Source organism: Canis aureus, chromosome 7 (genome assembly GCF_053574225.1).
Source record: "Canis aureus isolate CA01 chromosome 7, VMU_Caureus_v.1.0, whole genome shotgun sequence".
Taxonomy (NCBI): Eukaryota; Metazoa; Chordata; class Mammalia; order Carnivora; family Canidae; genus Canis; species Canis aureus.
In genome coordinates this window covers 60,753,707-60,766,254 of record NC_135617.1, presented here as the reverse complement: position 1 = coordinate 60,766,254, position 12,548 = coordinate 60,753,707, and the positions used below count along the sequence as shown (strand labels likewise).

Here is a 12,548-nt window from a genome sequence, read left to right as displayed (position 1 = left end):
ATCACTTTCATTTAGTGGCCACCAGGTTGATGAAACCATCCTCCTGTTGGTTATCCTTACTTTCCTGTGTCACTCTCCTTGTCCCTCACACCTGCTCCCTAGACTCTCTGATAATACAATGTGGCTCTGGTTTGGGGGGAACTAGGCTAACACAACTGATAAGGAAAAGATTGATATAACTGAGTTCATTACTATTAACTCCTGCTTATCAAAAGATGCCACTAAGAGAATGGAGTCAGAAAAGGTATGTGCTACACATAAAAAAGGACTCATAGCCACAATATATAAACAACAGTTGTAATATAACAAAAAACCAGAAACTTCGATCAAAATATGGACAAAATACTTGAGTAGGTGATCAAAAGTGAAAATCTAGGGTGCTTAGGTGTCTCAGTTGGCTGAGTGTCTGCCTTCAGCTCTGGTCATGATCCCAGGGTCCTGGGATTGAGCCCCACATTGGGCTTCCTGTTCAATGGGAAGGCTGCTTCTCCTTCTCTCTCTTCCTGCCACTCCTCCTGCTTGTGCTTTCTCTGTCAAATGAATAAATAAAATTAACAAAACAAAGTGGAAATCCAAATGGCAAATAAACATGTAAAAACTCACAAATGATCATGAAAATGCAAAGTAAAACCATAATGAACTACTACTTTACACTTACTAACAGGGGTAAAATTCCAGATGTTGGTGAGGATGTGGAACAAGGGACATTCACATACACTGCAGATGGGACTGTAAAACAGTCCCACTTTGGAAAACAGTCTGGCATTATCTATTAAAGTTGAAAATGACTATACAATTATATTCCTAAATACATATCCTAAGAAATGCAAGTACAAGTTTACTGGGAGATATATATAAGAATGCTCACAGAAGGGGCACCTGGGTGGCCCAGTCGGTTGAGCATCTGACTCTAGATTTCGGCTAAGGCATGATCTCAGGGTTGTGGGATCAGGTTCTGTGCTCGGTTCCCACCCAAATCTGCTTGGGATTCTCTCTCCCTCTCCCTCTACTTCTCCCCCCACTCACAATTTCTCTCTCTCTCTCTCAGATAAATAAATAATCTTAAAAAATGCTCACAGATTTGTTATAATAGACAAATAGTCCACATATTCTTCAACAGTAAAATGGATACATTTTGGTATGTTTATAGAATGGTATACCATACAGAGTTGAAAATTAACAAACTGCTTAATTCAATAATATAAATAAATCTTAAGAACGTAACATTGAACCAAAGGAAATAGTTACAAAACTAGCACATACTGCATGATTCCATTTATAAAAAAATTTTAAACGGGCACAACGAAACTATAGTGAATAGGAGTGCATTCTTCGGTGATGCATTATAAGGAAAAGCAATCTGAAGGCCATAAAAATCAGCATGGTGGTCATTATAAGTATGGAAGGGTGGATGTTCTGATTCAGGAGATGAGGGGGAGCTTCTAGGATATTGGCATCATTCCATGTCTTTACTTGGGTGATCATTTTTCCACAGATAACAGGTTTTCATAACTTAGTAAGCTGCACGTTTATGTTTCATGCATATTTGTGTATGGTTTGAAAATTTTTACAATATAAAAGAGTTAAAGAGAGAGAGAGAAGAAAAATTGTAGCCTATGAACTTGAAGTCCAGGTGTAATTACTAGTGTGCTAGCAAGCAATTTATATTCCTAAGATGTGATAGCCAGCCTCCAAAATGGCCCTTATGATCTCTGTCTCTTGGGATTCACACCTTAGTATAGTCCCTTCCTATATGGTAGTAGGGTTGGTCTGTGAGACCAGTAGAAAAGACTGCTTATAGGGACTGCTGGGTGGCTCAGTGAATTGAGTGTCTGCCTTTGGCTCTGGTTGTGGTCCCAGGGTCCTTGGATAGAGCCCCGTATCAGGCTCCCTGCTCAGTAGGGAGTCTGTTTCTCCCTCTCCCTCTGCCCCTCCTCCCTGCTTGTTTCCTTCTCTTTCTCTCTCTCTCTCTTTCTCGTGCTCTCTCTCAAATAAGTAAATAAAATCTTAAAAAAAAAAAAAAGAAAAAAGAAAAAAGAAAAGACTGCTTATGAAATAATTTAAAAACCAAACTAACAAGGGCACCTGGCTGGCTCAGTCGGTAGAGCATGCAACTTTTGATCTTGAGGTTGTGAGTTCCAGACCCATGCTGGGTGTAGAGATATACAAATTTGATACGTAAATCATCTTTTAGAGAATTGAGCAAACACTTATCTATTAGCGTCTACAACTTCATGTGTGTTTTACATAAATCTCTAGAATTACTCCAGGTATGTGTATTGTATTTTGGGATATATTGGTGTACATGCTAGTGGTTTCATGTTAAAAGGTTGGGGAAATGCTTGGTAATAAACATTAGTGTTAGCTGTTAATATTGTTGTTGGTGTTAGTTTTTTAAAGATATTTTATATCTTTTTAAAATATATAAGGATAATGGGATCCCTGGGTGGCGCAGTGGTTTAGCGCCTGCCTTTGGCCCAGGGCGCGATTCTGGAGACCCGGGATCGAATCCCACGTCGGGCTCCCGGTGCATGGAGCCTGCTTCTCCCTCTGCCTATGTCTCTGCCTCTCTCTCTCTCTCTGTGTGACTATCATAAATAAATAAAAATTAAAAAAAAATATATATATATATATAAGGATATTTTTAAAGATTTTTACTTATTTATTTGAGAGAGAGAGACATGCATGGGGCGGGGGAGGGTCAGAGGGCAAAGGACAGAAAGAATATCAAACAGACTCCCCACTGAGTGTGGAGCCTGACAGGGCTCAATTCTAGGACCCCAAGATCATGACCAAAATCAAGTGAGATGCTTAACCGACTGAGCCACCGAGGTGCCCCAAGACTTTTTTTTTTTTTTAAGATTTTATTTATTTTACATGAGAGACATAGAGAGAAGCAGAGATACAGGTAGAGGGAGAAGCAGGCTCCCCTCAGGGGGCCCAATGCGGACTTGATCCCAGGGCCCCAGGATCACGACCTGAGCCAAAGGCAAAAGCTCAACCACTGAGCCACCCAGGTGCCCCCAGATTAATAATCTATCTACATACAAATTTTAGATTGTAAAAGATAAAACAATTAAGTTTCTAGAAGCTAACGTAAGAGAAAATCTTGATGACTTTCAATAAGCAAAGAAAGATTTCTTAAATAGGACACAAAAAACACTAACTATAAATGAAACAACTGGCACATAACACTGTATTAAAATTAAAAACTTTAGAGGTACCTGGATGGCTCAGTTGGTTAAGTGGTTGACACTTGATTTTGGCTCAGGTCATGATCTCGGGGCCTTGGAATTGAGACCCAGATTGGGTTCCCTGTACAGCAGAGAGTCTGCTTCAGGATTCTCTCTCCCTCTGCTCCTCCCCTCCTAAAATAAATACATATATCTTTAAATTAGAAACTTTGGTTTATCAAAAAACACCATTAAAAGAATGAAAACATAAGTCATAGAATGAGGTACGACACTTGCAAAAACATTTAACCAACAAAGTGCTCATACTAGAGTATACAAATAACTTGTACATTGATAAGAAAAATATAGGCAATCCAATTAATAATAGGCAAAGACTTGAACAATCATTTAACAAAAGCAGCTATCCAGTGGTTATTAAGTATGTGAAAAGGTGTGGGGTGCATGGGTGGCTTAGTCAGTTAAGTGCTTGACTCTTGATTTTGCTTCAGGTCATGATCTCAGGGTTGTGAAGATCAAGGTTCATATCTGGCTCCATGCTGGGCATGGAGCCTTCTTAAGACTCTCTCTCTCTCCTCCTCTCCTTCTGCCCCTCCCCACCCTCTCTCTAAGAAAAAAAAGTATGCAAAAAGGTGCTAAACTTTGTTATCATAGAAATAGAAAAAGATACACTGTACTAAACACTTAACTGGAATAATTAAAAAAGCAGGGAGCCTAGGTTGAGCTTCTGACTCTATTTTGGCTCGAGTCATGATCTTAGGGTTGTGAAATAGAGCCCAGAGTTGGGCTCCATACTGGGCATGAAGCCTGCGTGCAGTTCTTGCTCTGTCTCTCTCCCTCTGCTTCTCCTCCCTGCCCTCCCCTCCTCTCCTACCCCCTATCCCCTGCTCACATGCACACACACACTCCTTCTCTGAAGGAGAGAGGGAAAAAAAGAATAATTTAAAGATTAATAATACCAAGTGTAAACAAGGGCATAGAGTCATGAGAACTCTCATACAGGGCTGATGGGCATGTAAATTGGTACAACCACTTTGGAAAATTGTTTGGCAGTATTTACTAATGTTGAACATATGCTACGACCCAGGATTTCTAAGATATATACCCATCAGATATATGCACATATATTCATCAAAAAGACATGTACAGAAAAAAATTCTGGAAATGGATGGTGGTGATAGTTGTACAAAAATGTGAATAAGCTTAATGCCTCTGAATTGTACACTTAAAAATGATTAAAAGGTTAAGTATTCTGTGTTTTCCCCCAATAAAAATGACATACAAAAACATTCTTATGGCATTACTTATAGTAGTCAAAATGTTACTTTATTTTTATTTTATTTTATTTATGATAGGCACACAGTGAGAGAGAGAGAGAGGCAGAGACACAGGCAGAGGGAGAAGCAGGCTCCATGCACCAGGAGCCCGACGTGGGATTCGATCCCGGGTCTCCAGGATCGCGCCCTGGGCCAAAGGCAGGCGCTAAACCGCTGCGCCACCCAGGGATCCCAAAATTTTACTTTATAATGAACACATGATAGTATATTCATATTCATACCATGGAATACCATATAGCAATGCAAAAAATAGACTACAGCTGTATGCAATAACTATACAGCTGTATGCATAACTTTTTGAATTTCACAGATAGAAGAAGCCAGACACACAAAATCCACAAACTGTATGATTTTATTTATGCTGGGTTCTTTGAAGCAGGCAAAATTAATTATGATGTTTGAAATTCAATGGTTACATGAGGGGGGCTTCTGGAATCCTGGGAATGTTCTATTTCTTGACCAAGATGTGTTCACTTTGTGACAATTCATCAAGCTATACTCTTAAGATTTTTTGTTCTGTATGTTAGATTTCAATTTTAAAAGTTTTTAAAAAGGAGGAGGAAGAGGAGATGAAGACCCTACTTTCATAAACTTAAAATTACAACTGTGGTAAATACAATGAACAAAAGGCACAGGATGGTTTGAGAACATATAGTAAGGAGATCTAACCTGGGAATAGAGGCTAAGGAGGGCTTCCAAAATAAGTGATGTTGGAGTTGAGTTCTGAAGGTGAGTAGGAGGCAGAAGTACAGAGTAAAGCCTTCTAGGCAGAAGGAACCCTTTATCTAGTGTTTCCCAATTTTTACGTTTTTCATTGTCTTTGACTCTGTCCACTCCAGCCACCTATCTACCTAGTCTCCACCTATTCTTACTCAGGACTGAAAGGAATAATTTCTTGACATACTTGTAATCCATTCCTGACCTAAGGTTGGGAAACAATTTTGCAAGTTATACAAATTATAGAGGTTTTTTGTTCTTGAATGATTTGAGAGTAAATTGCTATTTGTTGCCTCACTGCTCCTGGGTACTTCAGTAGGTTTTTCCTAAAATCAGGACATAACTCCAGTAAATACAAATAACATTGATATATAACTACCACTTAATTCTCAGATTCTCTTCAAGACTCTCCAGTTGTCCTAAAAAAATTCAGATCATAATCATATACTGCATTTCATTTTTTTAATCTTTTTAGTCCCATTCATTAGGAACAGTTCATTCTTTGCTTGACATTCATGACTTGGTATTTTAAAGGACTATAAGCCAGTTATTTCATGTGCCTCAATTTGGCTCTGTTGGGATTTCCTAATGGTTGGATTCAGGTTACACATCTTTGGTAGGAATAATATAGAAGGGATGATATGTTCCTCTCATTGAATCCTATCAGGTGGTGCAAGACTTCAAACATTCTTTCCCAGTGCTGAAAAGGTGTACTTTCATCACTTGATGAAGGTGATATCTGCCAGGCTTATCTACTGTGAAGTGTCTTTTTTCTTTAGGAATTTGTAAGTATTTTGTGGAGAAGTATCTGAAACTGTAAATGTCCTGTTCATCATATAATCCACTCATTCTTTTATCCAACTATAGACTAGTGGTTTCTGATTATATTCAATAAACAGTAATCTGTTACTATCATTGTTTATTTTGATCCTCAAATTGTCCCCAGTTTTGCCAGTGAGAGCCCATTCTGTGTTTTTTTTTTTAATTTTTATTTGTTTATGATAGTCACACACAGAGAGAGAGGCAGAGACACAGGCAGAGGGAGAAGCAGGCTCCGTGCACTGGGAGCCCGACGTGGGATTCGATCCCGGGTCTCCAGGATCGTGCCCTGGGCCAAAGGCAGGCGCCAAACCGCTGCGCCACCCAGGGATCCCCATTCTGTGTTCTTTTGACACATTTCCATTATTCTTTGAGTACTTCCTTCTTTTTGGGCATGACAAAATATTCAGCTTATCTTGTACTTTCCTTCTTTCCAGTGGTGGAGTCAGACATTCCTGTAAGAAGTCTTGGCTCCTTTCAGTGAGAAGTAATACTTAGAATCCAAGATCTGTGTAGTAGGTGTGTTCATTGTTATTGGGGTATCTCCATATCCTGGCCTTCTCAGTGCACAGAACTAGAAAATGTATGTATGTATATACACACACATATACATATCTATATTTACATATCTATCTATATCTATATATATCTATCTATTTATCTATCTATCTATCTATCTATCTATCTATCTATCTATCTATCTATCATCTCCTTCTTGAATAACATGAGTTCACAAAGGTATCACTAATTATGGTATAACTCCACAGGGCTCAATCTAGTTTCTTCCCTTTCCATATTCATTACTTTCTTATGTGACACTGACAAACTTGGATCCTCAACAATTTTACTTATCGATCAGTCTCTCTGTATGTAACTGGTCTCCCTCTGCCATCACCATTCCTTCCCCTGTGCAGATACCCTTCTCATTTCACTTGGACTCTGACACCCTGTTCCAGGCTGATGCACAATATCCCCCAATGTGAACACTCTCCTATGACATCCCACACAGGGCCACCACATCAAATAGAAGCTCTCCTTTCCCTCAGGGGCTCTAATGCCAATCCCAGGCTACCCTTGCCTGGACAACCTCCTTACCTTGCTGCACATGACAAGCCCAATGATTCCTTTTTTTTTTTTTAAGATTTATTTATTTTATTTGAGAGAGAGAAAGAGAGAGAGAACATGAGTAGGGAGGGAGAGGGGGAGAGGGAGAAAATCTTCAAGCAGACTCCCTGCCGAGCAGGGAGCCTGATATGGGGCCCGGTCCCAGGACCCTGAAATCACAACCTCAGCCAAAACCAAGAGTTGGATGCTTAACCAACTAAGCCACCAGGTGCCCCAACCCAATGATTCTTTGTCCAAGTAAGTGTGGAAGATGTTGCTAGTTCCTACCTAATATTCACATCTTCTTTATGGGTTGAATTGTGTGCCCCAGAAAAAGATGTTAGAGTCCTCACCCCAAGTACCTCAGAATGTAATCTTACTCAGAGATAGGAAGGCCCTAAATTCCACTAGATTGTTCACTTTGAAATGGTTATTTTAAAAAATAATAATAAAATAAAAAATAAAATTAAATGGTTATTTTTTTATTATGTGAATGTTACCTCAATTTAAAAAGAAAAAAGACAATAAAGGAACTAAGAAGGCAAATATTCAAGAACAAAGGAAATAAGAGGAATAATGAGAACAACAGGAGATGTTAACAAAATTTAGGAAGATAGAAAGTAAATGGTGATGGGTAACTGACTCAGCAAAACAGAAAACAGGCATGCAAAGAGGTGTCCCAAAAGAGACCAGATGATTCATAAACAGAAATCTGATTATCTTAGAGACCCCAGGTACCTCCAACACTGGGATTGGAGGTGGTACTGAAATAGTAGAATTGGGTTTTAAGTTGGTATGAGGAGTAGTTGGATCCCTTGGCCTCTTCCCCCCCATGTAGCCAGATGATTGCCCCCTTCCTTCCCCAACAGATGGGAGGTTATTTCTAGAGCAGTCTCCATAGCAGAGCATGGTGATGAGATTTCATACTGAAAAACAGGACAACAGTCTGGCAAGACCTTCCAATCCTTTTTTTAACCTGTTTCCAGAATGCAGGCAGGCAAGCCTATATTCCTAGCCAGGAGACTGAAGGACTCTCCCTTAAAGAAACTGAATCACCCCCAGAAAAAAGGTGTATACACACCAACATTTGAGGAACTCTGCAATGAAGCCCACTTACCCACAAGCCCAAGCCATGCACCTAGAGCTACTCAGCTTCTTAGTGTCTCTCTCTTAAATACAAGTTACAGCCAAGGATTACCAGCTGAGAACCACCTGTAACCTGAACATCAGAAATTTTTAACAATTTCTGAGGGGAGTATCTAGCTGGTTCAGTTGGAAGAATGTGTGACACTTGATCTTGGTGTCATGAGTTTAGGCTGCATGTTGAGTGTCGAGATTACTTCAATAAATAAATATTTAAAAAGAAAAAAAGAAAGGAAAAAGAAACTCTGAGGGACAAAGAAAAGAGAGCCAAAGGAAAATTAAAACTAAATGAGATAATATCCTCAAAAAGACATGAGATGGTATTGTGACCATGAGACAAGAGAAATGACTATAAAACAAAATCAGAAAAGGGTATTTGGAAATTAAAACTATAATGACCAATGGAGTGCCTGGGTGGCTCAGTCAGTTGAGCACCTGACTCTTGGTTTTGGCTCAGGTCATAGTCTCAGGATCATGAGTGAGACTGAGCCCCACATCCAGCTCCATCTTCAGTGGAGAGTCTGCTTGAAGATTCTTTCCCTCTGTCTTTCCCCCCTACTTGTGCAAGCTCTCTTTCTCTGTCCCTCTAAAAATTAAATAAAATAAATATTTCCCAAAAAACTGTAAGGGGAAAAATAACAATTTACATTAAAGAGTGGAGTTTAAGGACAAGGAAACCCCCCAGAATGTGGAACAAATGCGAAAGAGATGGACATTGGGGAAAAATAAAACTTTAAAAGATTAGATGATCAGTTCAGGAAATCTTACGTCTGACTAATAAAAACTCTAGAGAGATCAGAGATAAGAGAGGGGAAGAAATTATCAAAGAAATAAAATAATACATAAAAATTCCCAGAACCAAAGGATGAGTCTCCAAATTGGAAGTCTCTCTGAGTGCCCAATACATACAATGAATGAAAAAGACCCATTGTAAGATGGCTGGAAGTTTCAGAACACTGACAATAAAAAGAATATCCTACAATCTTCCAGAGACAAAAGGAGGCCATGTACAGAGGATTTGGGATAGAGTGGTATTGGCTTCTCAGTAGGTACAATGCAGTAAAAATACTGAGTGAAAAATGATTTTCAACTTAGACTTGATACCCAGCTAAACTATCTGTGGTAGCTTTGCAAAGATGGCCCTCAATGAACTACACTTCTTAATAATTATAGCCTTGTGTGGTCCCTTCCAACTCTGAATGCAGGTTAGTCTATGATTCATGTTAACCAATAGAGTTCGGTGGAGATGACACTGGGCCAGTTCTGTTCCTGGCCTTTAAAAGAACTGGTGGGGGTGCCTGGGTGGCTCACTCAGTTAAGCATCTGCCTTCGGCTCAGGTTATGATCCTGAGATCCTGGGACTGAGCCCCACATTGGGCTCCCTGTTCAGCGGGGAGCCTGCTTCTCCTTCTTCCTCTACCTGCCACTCCCCCTGCTTGTGCTCTCTCTGTGTGTCAAATAAATGAGTAAAATCTTAAAAAAAAGAACTGGTAGTTTCCATTTCCTCCTTTTTGGAAAGCTTTTGCTTTGAGGAGCCTAAGGTGCTATGTAGGAAGTCCAGCACTCTGCTGGAGAGGCCACAGGGCATGGTCTCTGAGCCTACAGAGAGAACAAGAGACAGAGAAAAGAGACAGATTCTAAGGAATTGGCTCATATAGTTCTGGAGATTCAGAAGTCCCAAGATCTGTAGTCAGTAAGCTGGAGATCTAGGACCACCAACAGTATGATTCTAGTTTAAAAGCCAGCAGGCCAATGTTTCAGCTGAGTCTGAAGGCAGAAAAAAACTGATGTCCTAGCCCAAACAATCAGGCAGTAGTTTCCTCTTACTTGCAGGAGGGTCAGCCTTTTTTGTTCTATTCAGGCCTTCAACTGATTAGATAAGCCCCGCTCACATTAGGGAGTGCAGTCTGTTTTACTCTGTCTACTGATTCAAATGTGATCTCATCCAAAAATACTCTGACAGACGTGGCGATAATAATTTTTGACCAAATATCTGGGCACCACAGGGCCCAATCAACTTGATACATAAAATTAGTCATCACAAAGACTTTGTCATTAGTCAAAATTTACCTGTCAGATGCTCTCTTCCCTTAGAATGAGTTATTCCCAAGGGCAGTCCATAGCCTAGTTTATCAGGCCCTTGCCACTGGTTCATCAGACACATGGCTAGAATGAATCCAACCTAGACATAGGTTGGATCTCTGTTAGATTTTTAGTTGTGTGAGCTAAGTTCTGAGGAATTATTAATTATACCTCAACTTTCTTGTTCTCAAAGAACTTATGGTGAAGTTGGGACCAAGAAAATGTAGCTTGAGAAATGAAATTATAATATTCTTCACACAGCGTGCCATAATTTGTTGAGGTCTTCACAGTGATTCATCCTTCTCTAAAAACTGCCTCCCCCCAAAGAGATATGTTATTTCCAACCATATTTGTGTGCTATGGTCAGAGCTGATTGAAACATAGATAGATACCCAATTCTAGTTGAGCCAATCACTTAGTCTCTCCTAGGAGTTTTATCAGTGAGAGACACCAATGAAAAACTATTACAAGCTGAGTCACATCAGTGACAATTGTCTAAATAACTCCAGCTGCTTATATTCCAGAAGTTACTTCAGCTCTTTTTCTTTTCAAGATCTAGTTATTGGGCACCTGGGTGGCCTAGTTGGTTAGGTGTCTGCCTTTGGCTAGGGTTGTGATCCCAGGGTCCTGGGATCAAGTCTCAAATCAGGGTCCCTGCTCAGTGGGGAGCCTGCTTCTCCCTCTCCCTCTGCCTGCTGCTCCCCCTGCTTGTGCTCCGTTTCTCTGTCAATAAGTAAACTCTAAAAAAATAAAAATAAAAAAGATCTAGTTATTAAAAATTTAGTTGGTAGGGGTGTCTGGCAGGCTAGGTTGGTAAAGCATGAGACTCTTGATCTGAGAGTCATGAGTTCAAGCCTCACATTGGGCTTGGAGCCTATTTAAAATAAAAATAATAATAATTTAGGGCACCTGAGTGGCTCAGTTGATTAAGCATCTATCTTTGGCTCAGGTCGTGATTCCAGGTCCTAGGATTGAGTCCTACATTGGGCTCCTTCTCCACAGGGAGCCTGCTTCTCCCTCTACCTTTCTTTCTCTCTGTCTCTCATGAATAAATAAATAAAACATTAAAAAATAATAATAATTTTTAAAATTTAGTTGGATTTCATGAGATAACTCTGGAATTAATCCTGGATAACTCTTTCCCAACACCACTAAGCAATTTTCCAATTCTCAGTGAACACCAACTGGATATCCTACAAACTTAACTCCATTCTGACATGTCCACCTAGGGTCAGATCCCATGGGCTAAGTGCTCTGTCCCACAAGACTGTCCCTAGTTCAGATGCCATTCACAAGTCCAGGTTGTCACCTGTGCTTCTGACTGGCTATAAATGAGGGGGTCCTATAACCTTCTCCTCAGATTCGATAATTTATTAGAATGGCTCACAAAGCTGGGGGGAACACTTCCTTACATTTACCAGCTTATTATAAAGGATATTATAAGTTGTACAGATGAACAGCCAGATGAAGGGGTACACAAGAGCAAGGTCTAGAGGGGTCCTGAGCACAAGAGGTTCTATCTTCATGGCACTGAGGTGTGCCACCCTTCTAGCATGCAGATGTACTTAACCAACACAGAAGCTAATCTCCTAATTAAAGAGTTTATAGAATTTAGTCATCAGGCCTTCTCCTTTCCCTTCCCAGAGGTCAGTGGTGGGGCTGAAAGTTCCAACTTTCTAATCACTTGGTCTTTCTCATGACCAGCCCCACTTTAAGTCTATCTAGGGTCCTACCCTACGTCACCTTATGAATAACCAGACACTCGTATCAGGAAATTCCAGGAGTTTTAGGGACTTTGTGCTAGAAAAGGCCAAATATATTTCATACCACACACAATAACCTAATAACCTTCTGTATTAGTCAGGGTTCTCCAGAGGAACAGAACCAACAGGATGTGGATATATATAGAGGTTTATTTTAAGGAATTGGCTCATGCAGTTGTGATGGCTTGGCAAGTCCGAAGTCTGCAGGGTAGGCCAGCAGCTGGAGACTGAGGGAAGAGCTGCACTTCAAGTCTGAAGGCCGTCTGCTGGCAGAAGTCCTTCTTGTTTGGTGATGCCACTTTGTTCTACTAAGCCCTTCAGATGATTGCATGAGGCCACATTATGTAAGTAATCTGCTTTACTCAAAATCCACCAATTAAAGTGTTAATCTC

The 12,548-nt window shown here is 40.1% G+C and overlaps 1 long non-coding RNA gene across 6 annotated transcripts in view; it reads right to left on the bottom strand.

Moving 5' to 3' along the window:
* Nucleotides 1-283: 283 nt before the first annotated feature.
* LOC144317482 (uncharacterized) overlaps nucleotides 284-12,548 on the bottom strand; it is a 46,974-nt gene continuing 34,709 nt past the window's right edge. For all 6 annotated transcript variants that reach the window (XR_013383483.1, XR_013383481.1, XR_013383484.1 and 3 more), the window contains 2 exons: nucleotides 3,225-3,368; nucleotides 284-530 (listed from right to left, as the gene is read on the bottom strand). This is a non-coding gene — a long non-coding RNA (uncharacterized LOC144317482). The remainder of the gene's footprint in view (nucleotides 531-3,224; nucleotides 3,369-12,548) is intronic.